This window comes from Hippopotamus amphibius, chromosome 8, assembly GCF_030028045.1.
Source record: "Hippopotamus amphibius kiboko isolate mHipAmp2 chromosome 8, mHipAmp2.hap2, whole genome shotgun sequence".
Classification (NCBI taxonomy): domain Eukaryota; kingdom Metazoa; phylum Chordata; class Mammalia; order Artiodactyla; family Hippopotamidae; genus Hippopotamus; species Hippopotamus amphibius.
Window position 1 is genome coordinate 85,569,607 of NC_080193.1, and position 14,448 is coordinate 85,584,054.

Consider the following 14,448-nt stretch of genomic DNA (forward strand, 5'->3'; position numbering starts at 1 on the left):
CTGACAACTCATTTTGGTCTTCTGTCTTGGCATGAGATAAATATTCTGGTGGACACCTCTGTGATTGAAATGTGGGAGGTCTGAAGAAAAACGACCAACTTGTTAGCATTTAGGATAAGCACCTGGAGTTGGTTTTATATGTATGAGAAGTAGTTCATTATTTGATTCTCTCTGAAATCACTAAGACGGCATAATACAATGATGGGAAATGGTAGCTTTTATATATAACTTAGACAAATGTGATTTGCATATCAAGCACACAATTAGTGGAACATCTCGATTTATAGAGATCGTGTAAATAATGAGCTGCCCAGTAATTATACTTTAACGTGAACAGTTGACTATCTTTCAATCATTGAAAGCCATTTTGTTAATGTAATTGACTAAAAATGTTAAAATGGGATTCAATTTTTTACTTTGCGTATATTGCAATAAAGAGCAAGAGTATGTTCACTCTGCTTACAAAAAGAATAAAAACCAGTACTTTTTAGAAACTAATAATTCAAAGCAAATTTACTAATTATCCTTGTTACAGAGTCACTGAGGTATTGTATGACTATTTCTTCATTATCATCTATTTTGTATATTTCCAACTAGAAGAAAATTGTGGGAAGACAAATAGAGTGTTTGGAAATCAAATCATTGAATTCTAACTTTGGTTTTGTCTCTGATGTGCCCTGCCTGGAACAATAGGGGCCAATCTGGACCTTAATTTCCCCCCGGCAAAAAAAAGACAATATGTACTTGCAAAACATTGTTAAGCCAGTCAAGGCAAGTTGTTACAATTATACACACAAAGATGTTACTTGTAGCATTGGTACTATTAAGTATTTTTCCTATGCCAATTAAGAACATTTAAGTTCTAAAATACATCTTGTGAAATCGAATTACTTTTCACAGTCCTAGAACTGAGATTTACCAGTTTCATTCCATTTTTTTCACTCACTTATTCATATTTATATTAACATGGTGGGTATCTACCGTCTGCCAGGTCCTGTTCTTGGCAGTGGAGGTCAAAGATGATGAGCAAGACAAGGTCGCTGCTCTAGGGAACATACATTCTAATAAGAGAGACGGGATAAATAAACAGGTGAGTTAATTTCCGATAGTCGTAAGTGCCGTGAAGAAAAGGGAACCGAGAGAGTGTCTGCAACCTTGACTAAAGAGTGGTCAGAGAAGACATTTCTGCAGAAGAGATGCTGGAACTGGACCATGAGAAGAAACCAGGTTCCCCGGAAAAGTTTTTTTCAGACAGAGGCAAGGAGCCAGTGCTAAGACACCCTGCCCCAATCCCCCAACCCCAGAAGCAGCGTGATCGAGCACCAGAAAGTAGGACACTGCAGCCAAAGCCTAGTTGGTAGAGAGAGTTAGGAGAAGCAGTGGGTGGAAGGGCCAACGGATGGGTTTCTGAGCATAACCCAGGACAACCAAAGGGTTTTAAGCAACACTAATCAAGGATCAAATGAGTCCTATAAAACAAGTTTGGTTTATTTCAGAAAAAAAAAATATATGACTAGATGGTTTCCCCATCATTTGTAATATCAAACTGCTGGAATAGTATTTGCATTTTATACACATTAATAGTAATTAATCTTTAAAATGGTCTCAATATATTCCAGAAAATTCTCATCCCTTAAAGGTCTCTCTACATTCCAGAAAATCGTGCTTGCACTTGTTAAAACGTGCTTTATGATTTCAGAATGCTGGGTTAAAGCGTTTCCTTAAATGGCTGCCATAAATTAGACCGTCTGAGTACTGCAGATTACTCCATAATTTGTTTTCTGCCAAATGGGTAATGCATTCAGCACATCATATTTATTAGAGCTGCTAAACTTCTACCCTTTGCTCTCTAATTAGGCTTTTCTTGTTACTCTGTGTTTCAGAAAATATGACTGTTTTAGTCCTTAAACCTAATGAGCCCCAGCTGAGACAGGATTAGAGTTGATCTTGCAGTAGTGGGTTTACCCTTTGTTGTGTTCATTCAGATTCTTCAGCCTTGGGGGTCTGCTGCTGAATGGTAGGGTTTTGCCAAAACATGCATGGCTACCTTTGTGTCATGTGCCTGCCATTCACGCCATTGTGTCCTGTTTGTCATGGTAGCAGAAGGATGTCTCCATCAGCAACATCTGGCAAGTTATTTGAGAAAATTCTTGTTGATCAGTTATTCATTGTGAGATACATGCAGGGTTGAGACCAACTTAACGAGCAGCAAGGCTTTCTGTTTTTAAGACAATTAAAATTTTATTTTGTCTATGCCTGAAGCCGCTTCTAACTTAGAACAATGCAAACCTGCCAGGAATTTAATTGTTGACCCCTTATTTATAGTTTTTACTTCATGCAATAAAAGCTCATCAAATATGTTTCACTGGGATTTGGATGCAGGGATTCTATGAACTAATTATTTTCAATTTCTTGACCTGAGAGGGAGTTATGTTGTTTACTTTATATTTATTCATCAGGCCATACATATATGTTTTGTATATTTTCATGTATATATGTTTATTTCACATTTTAAAAAAATGTGATTCATTTGAATATGCAAATATAATTAGCATCTCTATTAAGACGAAGAGCACATAACAGAGCTGTTATCTTTTCCCCAGACTCAGATCAAGTCTCATCTATTCTAAACCTGCTGGTCACTTCGTTGCCTGGTGATCCCATCATTTCAGGCATTTGGAGTCTGTACCATATACTTTTCTTTCCCTCATTAACACTCTTTTTTCTTATTCTGTTTATTATTTTATGTGGGTTCTTTTTTCTTCCAAATTAAGATTATGAAGTTCTCAACACGGAAATCATTTCTTATGCTTTCTGTTTTTTGCTGAACACATTCTAGACAGTCAGGAAATACTTATTGATTAAGCTTAGCAGATTTTAAATTGTTCTCTTTTCTCAGTAATGGAACCTAAAGCTAACAAATAATACTGGAGATATTTGTTCTAGTTTTGTTAAGATAAAAGGGGTAATACTGAGTAGCAGTTGAGAACCAGGCTCTGAAACCTGATAGGCTTGGATTAAAATTCCTATTTCAACACTTGATAATTGTACATCTTTGGGAGAGTGAAGATTTAGCTTCTTATCTTAAAATGAAAATAAAGGTAGCTACTTACTGTTTTTATAAGAATGAAGTAAAGGTAATGTACCTGGAATATTTAAGTCTGCCTTGAACATTGTAAGCATTCCACAAATGTAAGCTAGTACTAGTACTAGTACTACTACTACTACTACTACTACTACTACTACTACTACTGCTGCTGCTACTACTACTACTACTACTACTACTACTACTACTACTACTACTACTGCAACCTAAATAACTTGTGTTAACCTGTAGTCAATTCCTTATCTCGACCACATAAACTTTGACTCTAAAAACTAGAAGATCACCAGTGCTGTTTAAAGTTTGAATATATCAAGTTTTGACACATACTAGAAAAAGAAATAGAGTCAAATATATACCATATATTTATCCACTCAAATGGAATTTTTTTAAATTGATGGACATCACTGAAATACACTGTATTCACAGACAACTACTCAGCACATGGAATTCAGTGTCATGCGCTTTCAATGGATCTCATCCAAGACTTAGTTACCAAATCCACAAGAAGGATCTCGTTATGTTGCAGTTTCACCTATAACAAAATCTGTGTCACTGGTTCCAAGGGCAGCAAAACATCAAGGCTCGAGGGCAGTGATTTGTGTTGGCATCACTTTCCTCTTCATGTGCCATAGGAGATTAATTATACCCATCTATTTGCATTATGTATGCTGTTTTACCATTTCTAAGCTGTAAGACAGAGCACTTTCAGTAATAAAAGCTACCCACTTACTGAATCGGGGATGGAGATGTTATAATGCAACCAAGTCCTAGGAATTTTACTTTAAGAAAGTAAAAGTCAGCGGTCTGCACCACCTGCCAGCATCCCTGTGCACCATCCACTACTCCAACAGTCCAGCAGAGAATGGGGATTTCTCATCCCATCTTTCGATTTTTTTCCAGATGCTAAATTCTGACAATTCAGCAAATTTCTGCATCTTACCACTTACATGTGCCTTCAGCCAACTTCTCAATGTCCTAATTCCTTTGTCTCTATTATCCAGTCTTGCCTCTTCCTCTCTACATACTATTATTCCCATCCAGTTTAGATCTTCACATTCTCTAGCCTTATTCCTGGAAGCTGCCATTGTAGTGTGCAAGCCTGTAGCGCACAGGCTTGGGTTCAAGCTATAGTCCCTGCTGGGATCCTGATGTATCTGAGTATTTCTGGGAGACCCACAGGATGGTCCTTGCTGAAGTTTATTTATATGAAGAACACATCCTGAAGATGTGGAAAAGAACTCATCCGAAGGAATGAGAAAGTCAGTACCTAATCAGTCTCAATCGTCAGAAGGGAGGAATAATCCTGAGTCAGAACACGTTGTTATTCATTCATTCCTTCATTCATTCCTTCAGAGGCTGGAATGACCTTAGGTCATATCTCATCTAATAGCCGTGAAAGCATCCTGATAGGTGATAAATTGTCATCTAGTTTCTGTTTGAGAATCTGCAATGCCAAACAACTAACTATCTGAGTATATGTAATGTGGTTTCCATTCCCATTGCTTCACTGGTAGTTGAAGAAGTGAGTGGTGGAGAACAAGGTGGAAATAGCTGTCACCTGATGAGATGTAGGACTTCTTAGGTAGGTCACCTGAACCCCAAGGTCGTTCTTCCCGCTTTGAAGCCTCTTCGACTATTATGAGGCTTCAGGGATCTCTTGAGAATGAGGTTCCAACATCCTGTTTGAGTGAATCTAATCTCCATGATCCTGAGTCTCAGGCAGGAAGCTGAATACCAGTTTGTTCATCTGCAGTGACACACTTGATAGGCTCAGGAAACAGAACATCTGTTTTCATTAATTTCTCCCCATTGTCACTTTTATGCAAACCCAAGTCATAATCAGAACTTACATTATTAATTAACCATGAGAAACCACCACTAGAAATCAGAAATATCTCAAAGTTCACATGATCAATGCACACTTTCCCCATAGGCAGACCCACATGGGAAGCCAAATTCTAATCAGAAGCTTGGCATGGATTCAGAATAGGGGGTGGTACACGAATCGAAGATTTGGTGGCTGAAGCCAGGGTTTAAAGGCTGAGGTGAAGGGCTAAGAATGAGAATCTTGCCAGGGGAAACTTGCCTCTGCCACCAAGCTAGTGATGGCTTTGTCCACACCCCAAGTCTGGAGGCGAAGACTTCTCCTCTGTGACTCTTCATTTCTGTGTTTGCATGGCTAAGCACACCTATCTTCACTTGTTAGATATGTTAATATATTCAATCAGGTTAGAGTTAGTTCGGTAAGTCTCAGCTTTAATGTCACGCCATCAGGAAACTTCCCTGACATCAATCTAAATTTAGTCTCTTATGGCACATATCAATCTGCACATTTTCCTTGAGAGCGATTTTTATCATTTCTAATAGCACGCTTATTTGCGTTTTCATTTGTTTATTGTCTGTCTCCCACTTAAACTTAATTTGCGTATCTGTGATATGACCCATTATGTATTGATCTTAAAATTTAACTACCAAAAGGCAATGTTTCTTTAATTCCAAACTGAGCACGGGGCAGAATGATGGTGATGAACTCATCGATGTGGCCTCTAAGCAGCCACAGTGTTGGTGTTCACCACTGCCACGATGTTTCTTCACCGCCCACCTTAACATCTCTGCATGCTAATCATCATTTCTTTTTGGAATTCTTTGTCTGGCATCTGTGGCTCTGCAACATGATGGTTTTCTTCATAACATTTTGTTGATTCTTGCTTCCTCCCAATCACCTTCAAATGTGAGTATTCCTAAAGGTTTTATCATTGCTATACTTCTGTCTTGAGGAAAATATATTGAATATATTGATGGTGTTGTTCCCACTGATTCACTGAGTATGTGGTTATTGAGAATCTATGATGTGCCAAACACAGATTTAAAGAAGAGGGTGTTATGTGCCTGCAATCAAGTTGCTCACCTTCCTGTTGGTGAAAATAGTCACTCTTCATTTTCCAATATGGTTAGTAACACAACAGGAGGTATAGTACAGCCAACAGATGAGGAAACGATTGCCAGTGAATAGAGAGTTTGTTACAGTTTCCTAGAGGAGGGGGCATGCCACTCCACAGGAGGAGGAGGGGTGCACAGGAAGAAGCACTGTGGTTGTTCAGGAAGCATTTCTGGGTGAGAGCTTTCGTTGTGACTTCCATAAGCAGGACCTGCTGAAGCAGGGTAAGCAGGTTTAGGGTCTAGGATTGGCTGATTGGAATAAATTCAGCATGCTCTGAGGAATAGAGTCTGTTCCTAGTTGTTTAGTATTTGGCCCTGGGGTGATTAGGGTGGGTGGATATTGTGTAAGAGCCAATAAAGGGGGTGGTTGGGATGTGGGTTTTGGATTGGTTGATTTGCATTTGAAAAGCATGCTCCCAGTGAGTTGTTTACATCTCTAGGAATTGGCTACCCTGGAAGGGGCAGCCTTTCCAGGATCAGCAAGGTGACAGATGTCAAAGCATCAAAATATAGAAATAAAGGACTTGGTTAATACATTGTAGTATAAGTCAGGGCAGGCTAAGTTATGCTGCGGTAACACATAAATTCAAAACATCTGTATTTCCCATTCTCACAAATTTGGCTGTGGGTCTGGTTAACTCTCTACATAACTTGCCCTCATGCTGTAGCTAAATGATCCATCCTGCTTCCATCATGACCCTCTGTTGCCTTAACACAAGGTTTTCTGGCTCATCATGGCAGAGAAGAGAGATTCCAAAGGACTGCATAGCCTTATCCACTGTCTAAACCCCAAAGGGCACATAGTCTTCTCACTGTCCATTCATAGAACGACTCATCCGGCCCTGACTGTGTATATGGAGCTGAGATGTATCACCTCTTATTTGCCTCGAGGTGGGATGCTGTTGCAGAGGTGGCCAGTGGACAGTCCAAAGCTAAGGTTTGGATGGAGGACAGGACTAAGCCTAAGAATACCAGCAGCATCAGCAAGCACTTTTAAGTCAAGACCACACAAGAATAAGCCGTGTACTGCACCAGACACCAACACTAGGACATTGACAACAGAGGCTACAGTCCATAGGTCAGGAAAGGTGAAGTACCCCTCATCTGGAGGTCAATGGGAGCCAGGGAGAATCTGGCAACAGCACAAGGATGAGTGAATCCATGCTTTGGACCGTCTCCTGTAGCCAAGATGCGAGTTGGGGAGAAAAAGGGGAGGAAAAAGGCAATTGATGTAAGTGAGCATTTACCCCAAAGAGACTGAGCTAGCCCAGAAGAGGCTGACTGTCAAGTCAAAAATGGACCTAATTACCTTGAATGGGCAGTTATTTTTTCCCACTGCCAACAAGAAATGTGGACTCCAAAACTAAGCTGAGTTCATTAATAAAGAATAAAAGAAAGTTTTATTTATTTAGCACACCCTAATTTGTGACTATTACATTTAAAACAACCCTACGTGTGTCTAGCTTAATTTTTATTTATTATAAGTGAAGTTGCCACTTTTTACCCGGAATCAAAATTTGGTTGTAAGTGTTGGGGGAGGGGTCACATATGTTTTGTATGATAACCCTACATTTCTGCCATTCACACACACCTTGCATTTTCATTTGACAAATATGTACTGAGCATAATTATGCTTCAGAATGTGTGTAAGACTCAAAGGATACAATAGTGAACAGAACATACATATTCCCTGCACTTATAAAGCTGATGGTTTACCAGGAGACATTTTTTAAAAAATTGCTCAAATAATAAATTAATTAGAGTTCTAATTAATGCTATGAAGAAGGACCCAGTGCTATGACGTGTATAACAAAGGAATCTGTTGCACATTCCTGCTTCTTCCAACCTCTTTCACTTTTTCTCTGTCTAGCATGCCCTTCCCTTATTTCTGTGTATTAAAGTCCCCAAGCAGCCTCCCACACAAACCCAAGTTCTCCTACATGAGGTCCTCCCTACATATCTCTACAGAAGGCACCTTCCCTTCCCAGTGGTTATTCTTTTCCTCATCCAAGACTGAACTTGAGTTGCTTACAGGAGAGGGTGTTAAAAAACTTCTGTATATGGCAGGGACCAATCTCTTGCACAACTTTTCAAACCTCCTCATGCCTAGTGTGATGCCTTGTAAAGAGAGATTCACAGTAAATATTTGCTAACTAAATAAATCGTGTTCAAATCCAAATTATACAATTCTGTCTCATGGGTCAAAAATCTATTTCCATAATGCTAATGTTGTTTATTGTTGAATTAATAATATATGCCCAATATGGGGTATTCAAATAAAATGTTACTTTGTTTTTCTCTAAAAAGATAACATTCAGTGTATGTATAGCATTGACAGATTAAGAATGGCCTTTCTTGTTTCTTCATGCTGTATATTTTTAAAGTTATCCAGTTAACCCTTGAACAATGCAGGGGTTGGAACACCCACCCTCCACGCGGTTGAAAATCCGAGTATAGCTTTCCAGTTAGCACTCCATATCTGTGGTTTGCATCTGTAGATTCAACCAACCTTGGATAGTGTTGTGCTGTAGTTGTTTATTGAAAAAAATCTGTGTATAAGTGGACTTGCGCAGTTCAAACACATATTGTTCAAGGGTCAACTGTATGTACATGCAGTAAAGAGTGTCAACAGGACATTAGGATACAAGAGAAAAGCAAGTTGCCTTCATTCTCCAGAGCCTCATTCAAGTTCTTTAATTCTCAGGATCTTATTAAAGCCTCAGAAATCCCTTGTGAGTGGGCATTACTGTTGTCTTAATATTCTGGATAAGGGGCCCACGTGGCTCCCAGAACTCAGCAATTAGAGCAAAATTAAACAGTCACATCATGGAAGTGCTGCACCTTCCCCAGACTCTTTTACCTAAATGACCTCTTCTCACAAGAAAACCTCTCCCTTGTCACAGCGCTCATGTCCTTCACTAGTACGCTAGAGGCCACCTGATTGGTTTTGAAGAGGGGACCTTTAACTCATTCATTCATGTCCCTATGAACCTGGCACTGTGCTAGATATTGGGGCTGGAGTGCTGAGCCCCAAACAGATTCAGTCCTTACCCATGATCACGATAGTCTCGCTCTGTGGTTCGAGAGGTGTACAGAGATGAGTGAAGACCTCTCAGTTGAGAACAAGCAAGGCTACATATTCAGAGCTGGCTGTAGCAAGGGAGTCAGCCGCTGTCACTTGCAGAGACACCAAGGCAGACAGAGGAGCGGGAAGCTTTATAGTGGCCGAAAGGGAAGTCTTCTGGTGTGCCCTGACTCGGGGCAGGCCGACTAAAAGCAGGGAGTCCTATGTGATTGGTTAGAGAGGCACATTTGGCTTTCTCCAGTTGGTCCTAAGTTGGAAGCTGGGGCAAAAATTAAGAAAGCTGTTGATTATTAATCAGGATGGGGCTGTTTTGAGCTGATGGTTACAGGGACTATTGTTTGGCTCTGTGGACTAATTTGTTCCAGATGATAATTTGACTTCGTGAATTGGTTACTGTAGACAGGTTGCCTTCCTGATCTGGTCACTGTGGGTTGTAGGTCAGAGCTCTGTATTTATATGTAATCTGGCTATGGTCTGTTTGTACATTCATTCTCACAGGTATATTTGGCAGATGTTCCTCAAAACCAAAAAAAATAAATAAAAGGGGACTGTTTTCTTTAAGTTCATTTCCCAGTTGATAAGTGGGGCTTTCAAGTGCATTTTCCCCCCCAAAAAGCCAATGAATAATAGTTGCCCTTGAATGATAATTCTGTATATGCCCGTCTAAGCTTGATCCATGTAGCCTCTCATTCGATCCTCATAATGATGCTATTCGATAGACGTTAATGTTCCTATCTTATAGATGAGAACACTGAGACACAGAGGGGTTAAGAAACTTGCTCAAGGTCCTCTGATTTAGCAGTGTAAAAGGGATTTTCAGTATCAGTCTGACTCTAAACCTTTTGATTTTAACCAGTGTACTATTGTCTCTGTACTGTTTCCCTAAATGGCCCTCAATACATAAAGTCAGAGATGGCTGTGGCCACCCACTCTGTTGCAGGGTGAAGGACAGGGCCAGAGTCAGCAGGGAGGCTGAGGACAGAGTAAATGAATGGCTCCCCCCAGGAGTACGAATATCCAGTGCTAACATGAAAGGGCTTTGGTGGAGGAGGGCACAGTCCTTCCGCACAAAGATCATATTTAATGTCAGTTGTTTACAGTCAAGGACAGCTTTTTTTTTTTTTTTAAATCCCTGACATTTTTCTGGTCCAAAGTAGAATGTATGTGTAATTGGTTTTATTTTTATTTATTTATCTATTTGTTTATTCGTTTAGTTATTTTAGCTGCATTGGGTCTTCATTGCTATGCACGAGGGCTTTCTCTAGTTGCAGTGAGCAGGGGCTACTCTTCATTGCAGTGTGCGGGCTTCTCACTGCAGTGGCTTCTCTTGTTGTGGAGCACGGGCTCTAGGTGTGCAGGCTTCAGTAGTTGCACCTCATGGGCTCAGTAGCTGTAGTGCTCGGGCTTAGTTGATCTTCCTGGAGCAGGGATCGAACCTGTGTCCCCTGCATTGGCAGGCGGATTGTTAACCACTGTGCCACCAGGGAAGTCCCTGTGTAATTGGTTTTAGGTGCCAGATAGATGGCAGCAATGTGGCATGGACCTTCCGTCACGAACATCCTCGTGCCTCTATCCCCTGCAGTACAGTGGCCTAATAAGCCCTGTGTGCTGCTTCTTACCGCCTTTTTTATACCTTTCTCATTTGTGATCATTTCTTTGCTTTCCAGGCATGGAAAGGAGTCACCTAAACACGAGCCTTTGCACACAGCGGGCGTTCAGTACATTTGGCTGGTGTACCAAGAAAGGAAATGAAAATCGTTGTGATTTTTCTTGCCTGAAAGACAACTCTCCAGAGTCCTGGAAGTCTAAATTATAACTTAAGTCAATAGTTTGCCCTTAAAGCGTATTTTTCATACATTTGTAGTATGAGAAATGAAATAATGAGAAAATTCTCTCTAGATATCATGTATAATATTGTTTCCCAGTGATTTGCCTTTTTTTTCTTGTAATAAAAATTCTAATACTGTGAGGTGATATAAATGTGTTGTTTACTTTAAAATAATCTCAAACATGTCCAACAATTTCTCAAGAATGTTATTGCCCTCTGTTTATCTTAAAACAGTGCTAATAAAGAACTATAACTATTATCGGGTGTGATTGTACAGTAGGGTTTTGATGTCTTGTTATAATCTTAACATTCCCTTTATAAAAAGGGACAGGACACCTTATTATTCCAATGTAACTAAGCAAGGCACTTGGGAGGCTTCATTAACTCTTACAGGGCACTGATGTCCTATTTAGTAAATTACAGTTCCAGTGTACTAAGCAGTATGGTCCTTAAAGTTCCCACTGGGACCACATTGTTAGCTCAAGTCTGGAAATAGCCAGTTGGGAAGTTCTGACATGAAGTGATTGAAGACTGGCCATGCTGAGGGCGTTTCTCCGAACAAGATGGGCCACCACATCTTAATCTACACCTGTGCAGTGGGTCTGGGCTGGAAGTGAAACCACTCCGTAGCGAGAGGGTATTAAGCACGTTTTTCTCAATGCACAAATGGGCCATCGTGACCCATCGTGAGTGGAGTCTCACTGATGTAGTCTCACTCATTTATCGGTTCTCTCTCTCAGTCAGCCTTGCCATGGCCAAGAACCGCCTTTTTCATGACAATTTCCAGGGATCAACCTACAGAGACGTGTTCCTTTGCCATCCAAGTCACGACTTCTGAGCTCGGCTAAGGCAACCATCACTAATTCAAGTATCTGAGCTTATTCTTCATGCTGGGTCCTGTGCTGGCTCTTCTGCTTCAGGACGTCCAAGCTGGCTCAGGCCACCTGCATGCCAGACACCTGACCCATTCTCATTTTAATCCCAAGTCCATCCAGGTCCAGCTTTTTGCTTCTGTTTTCCAACCCATCCTCAATTCCTGGCTCTATAACAGGATTTGGTATTTGAACTTTCTCCAACAGGCTTGGCTGTTCTTCTTGCTCACATTGTGCTAGAAAATATAATAGAAAACCCATCTTTCTCTCTGCAACCATAGAAACCAGTCCTAATGCTAGCCATTTAATAGCTATGTCAACAGGAGCAGCCCCAGAAGTGTGGGAGAGGAGAGCACACAGATCCTGTGGGTGAAATTGAAGTGTAAAGGTCAAAGATAATATGGAATTTCTGTGGATGGCTCAATGTAGAAAATTAAAATATAATAATAAGGGTTTTGATACTTATTTCTTCTAATGGTGTGTTGCAGCTGTGAAATTTTAAAACCTGTAACTAGCATTTTAAATAATGTGAGAAATGGGATGTAACCATTTCTAGACCGGTTTGAAGCTCTTCTAGTTTTAGAAGGGGTGTTTATTCTGCAATAAACTTTTTGAAAGTCCTTTTCAAAACACCTCCCTCATAGAATAGACATCTTACAAAACGTCACTTCATCCTCGCATTTCTATCCCATGACAAGACAATTTTCGCGTTGATAAAAGAAGGAGGAACTCATTTCTGATTGTTGACTCAGCACTTTGGTGACCTAATATGAGTTTAGTGTATTCAGTTAACACCGTCAGTCTCCATTCCATTGCTTAAACCTACTGCCTGGAGAAGATGGCTGCCTCATTAGAATGACAAAGTTGAGCCCAGGGACTCTGGGCTTCACTGAGCAAGGCCAATCTCTTCTCCTCCTCCCACCCTTGCCCTACTTTTTGAGAATTTAATTTTCACCTTAATAGAGGAAGCCAGCATTCAAGAGACTTTTCTCTAGAATGGGTAATACTCAGAGATTACAATGGCTCTCTTAACCCCAAGAGAACTGTTCATTTAAAGGGTCAGGATCTCAAAAGGCTTAAATGGGCTAAAGAATATAAGAATGCTTTATAAAGTACAGATTTTATGTGAAAAAAAGAACAAATGAACACATTCCATTTGGGCATCACTGTTAATGTAAATCCTACTGAGGCGCCAAGGTACTGCCTAAGTCTGCCCTCTATGAAGAAGCTTACGGCGAGTCCCAGCACTTCGCTCTCATTTCTGCTGACCTACAGAATCACAGTTTGACATTTCGCATGCATACCCTGTCACGTGGCATGCCTATTTTGTCTCAGACCCTTGAGGACAAGTACCATGTGTTCCCACAAAATAAGACCTGATGCATTTGTTGATAAAGGGATGAAGAAGAGATACATTTGCCAGACGGAATTCTTAGCCGCATCTGCTGCATCCACATTCTTGCAGCCCATCTCACTTTTGCTTTTAGACTTGCTGCCACCAACACCCTAGGGTAGTTGTATCACATTCGATAATGTATGTGGAGATTTCTTGTAGGCTGTAAACTGCAATCTAACCGCAAGTGATTAATGTTGCAGGATTACAATCAAAAGTCCAAAACAGAATATGACTATAAGATGACTTTAGATGCTCCATCAATCATCAGTGAGATAGAGTAGTATTTCTTTCCTTCAGGTGAGAAGTGGTAAGGTAGAACACAGTATGCTTTGGGATTCAGAAAATCTGGGTTCAAATTCTGGATCGACCATTGCCTTTGCATCTAGCCTCCACATTTTTTTTTTTCTTTTGTGAAACTAGGAAGTTGGAAAAGTTGGTTTCTAAATTCTCTTGTTTCACTCGCTTTCTCTTCCCGTCACAGGCGCTTCGGGTTCTGCAGGCCCCGGTGCAGACACCGTCACATCCAAGAACCACACCACACACAACCAGTCCTGAAAACGGCACAGAAACGGCCTCAAGACACCCCGATCGCAACGATATGAATTTCTTAAGGGGGTAGACCCCAGGTTCCTGAGGGACATGTGCTTTGCCAAGAAGCACAAGAAGGGCCTGAAGAAGATGCAGGCCAGCAATGCCAAGGCCGTAAGCGCACGTGCTGAGGCTATCAAGGCGCTCGTAAAGCCCAAGGAGGTCAAGCCCAAGGTCCTAGTGAAAGGCAGCTGCAAGCTCAGTCGACTTGCCTGCATTGCTCACCCCAAGCTCGAGGAACGTGCTCGTGCCCGCGTTGCCAAGGGTCTCAGGCTCTGCTGGCCAACATCTCAGGCCAAGGCTCAAAGCAAGGCCAAGGCTGCGGATGCTGCTGCAGCTCCGGCTCAGGCTTAGGCTCCCAAGGGTGCCCAGGCCCCCACAAAGGCTCCAGAGTAGAGACATTTATCTGCCCATGTGAGGACGGAAGGACTGGGGTAACCCCTGGGCCACTGTCTACATGGGGCTGGTGTCCTCCTGTGCTATTTGTACAAATAAACCGGAGGCAGGATCTGCCAAAAAAAAAAAAAAAAATTCTCTTGTTTCTACATGTAAACAAAATGGTGTAAGATTTAGATTTCAGTCCTTTCATTTGCATAAAGAGTGGCAGGGTAAACGGAAAAATATTCTATAAGA

The 14,448-nt window shown here is 41.0% G+C and overlaps 1 pseudogene; it reads left to right on the forward strand.

The window, feature by feature from the left end:
• The first annotated feature begins 1,196 nt into the window (after nucleotides 1–1,196).
• LOC130859198 (60S ribosomal protein L29-like) lies at nucleotides 1,197–14,211 on the forward strand (annotated as a pseudogene).
• The last annotated feature ends 237 nt before the right edge of the window (nucleotides 14,212–14,448 follow it).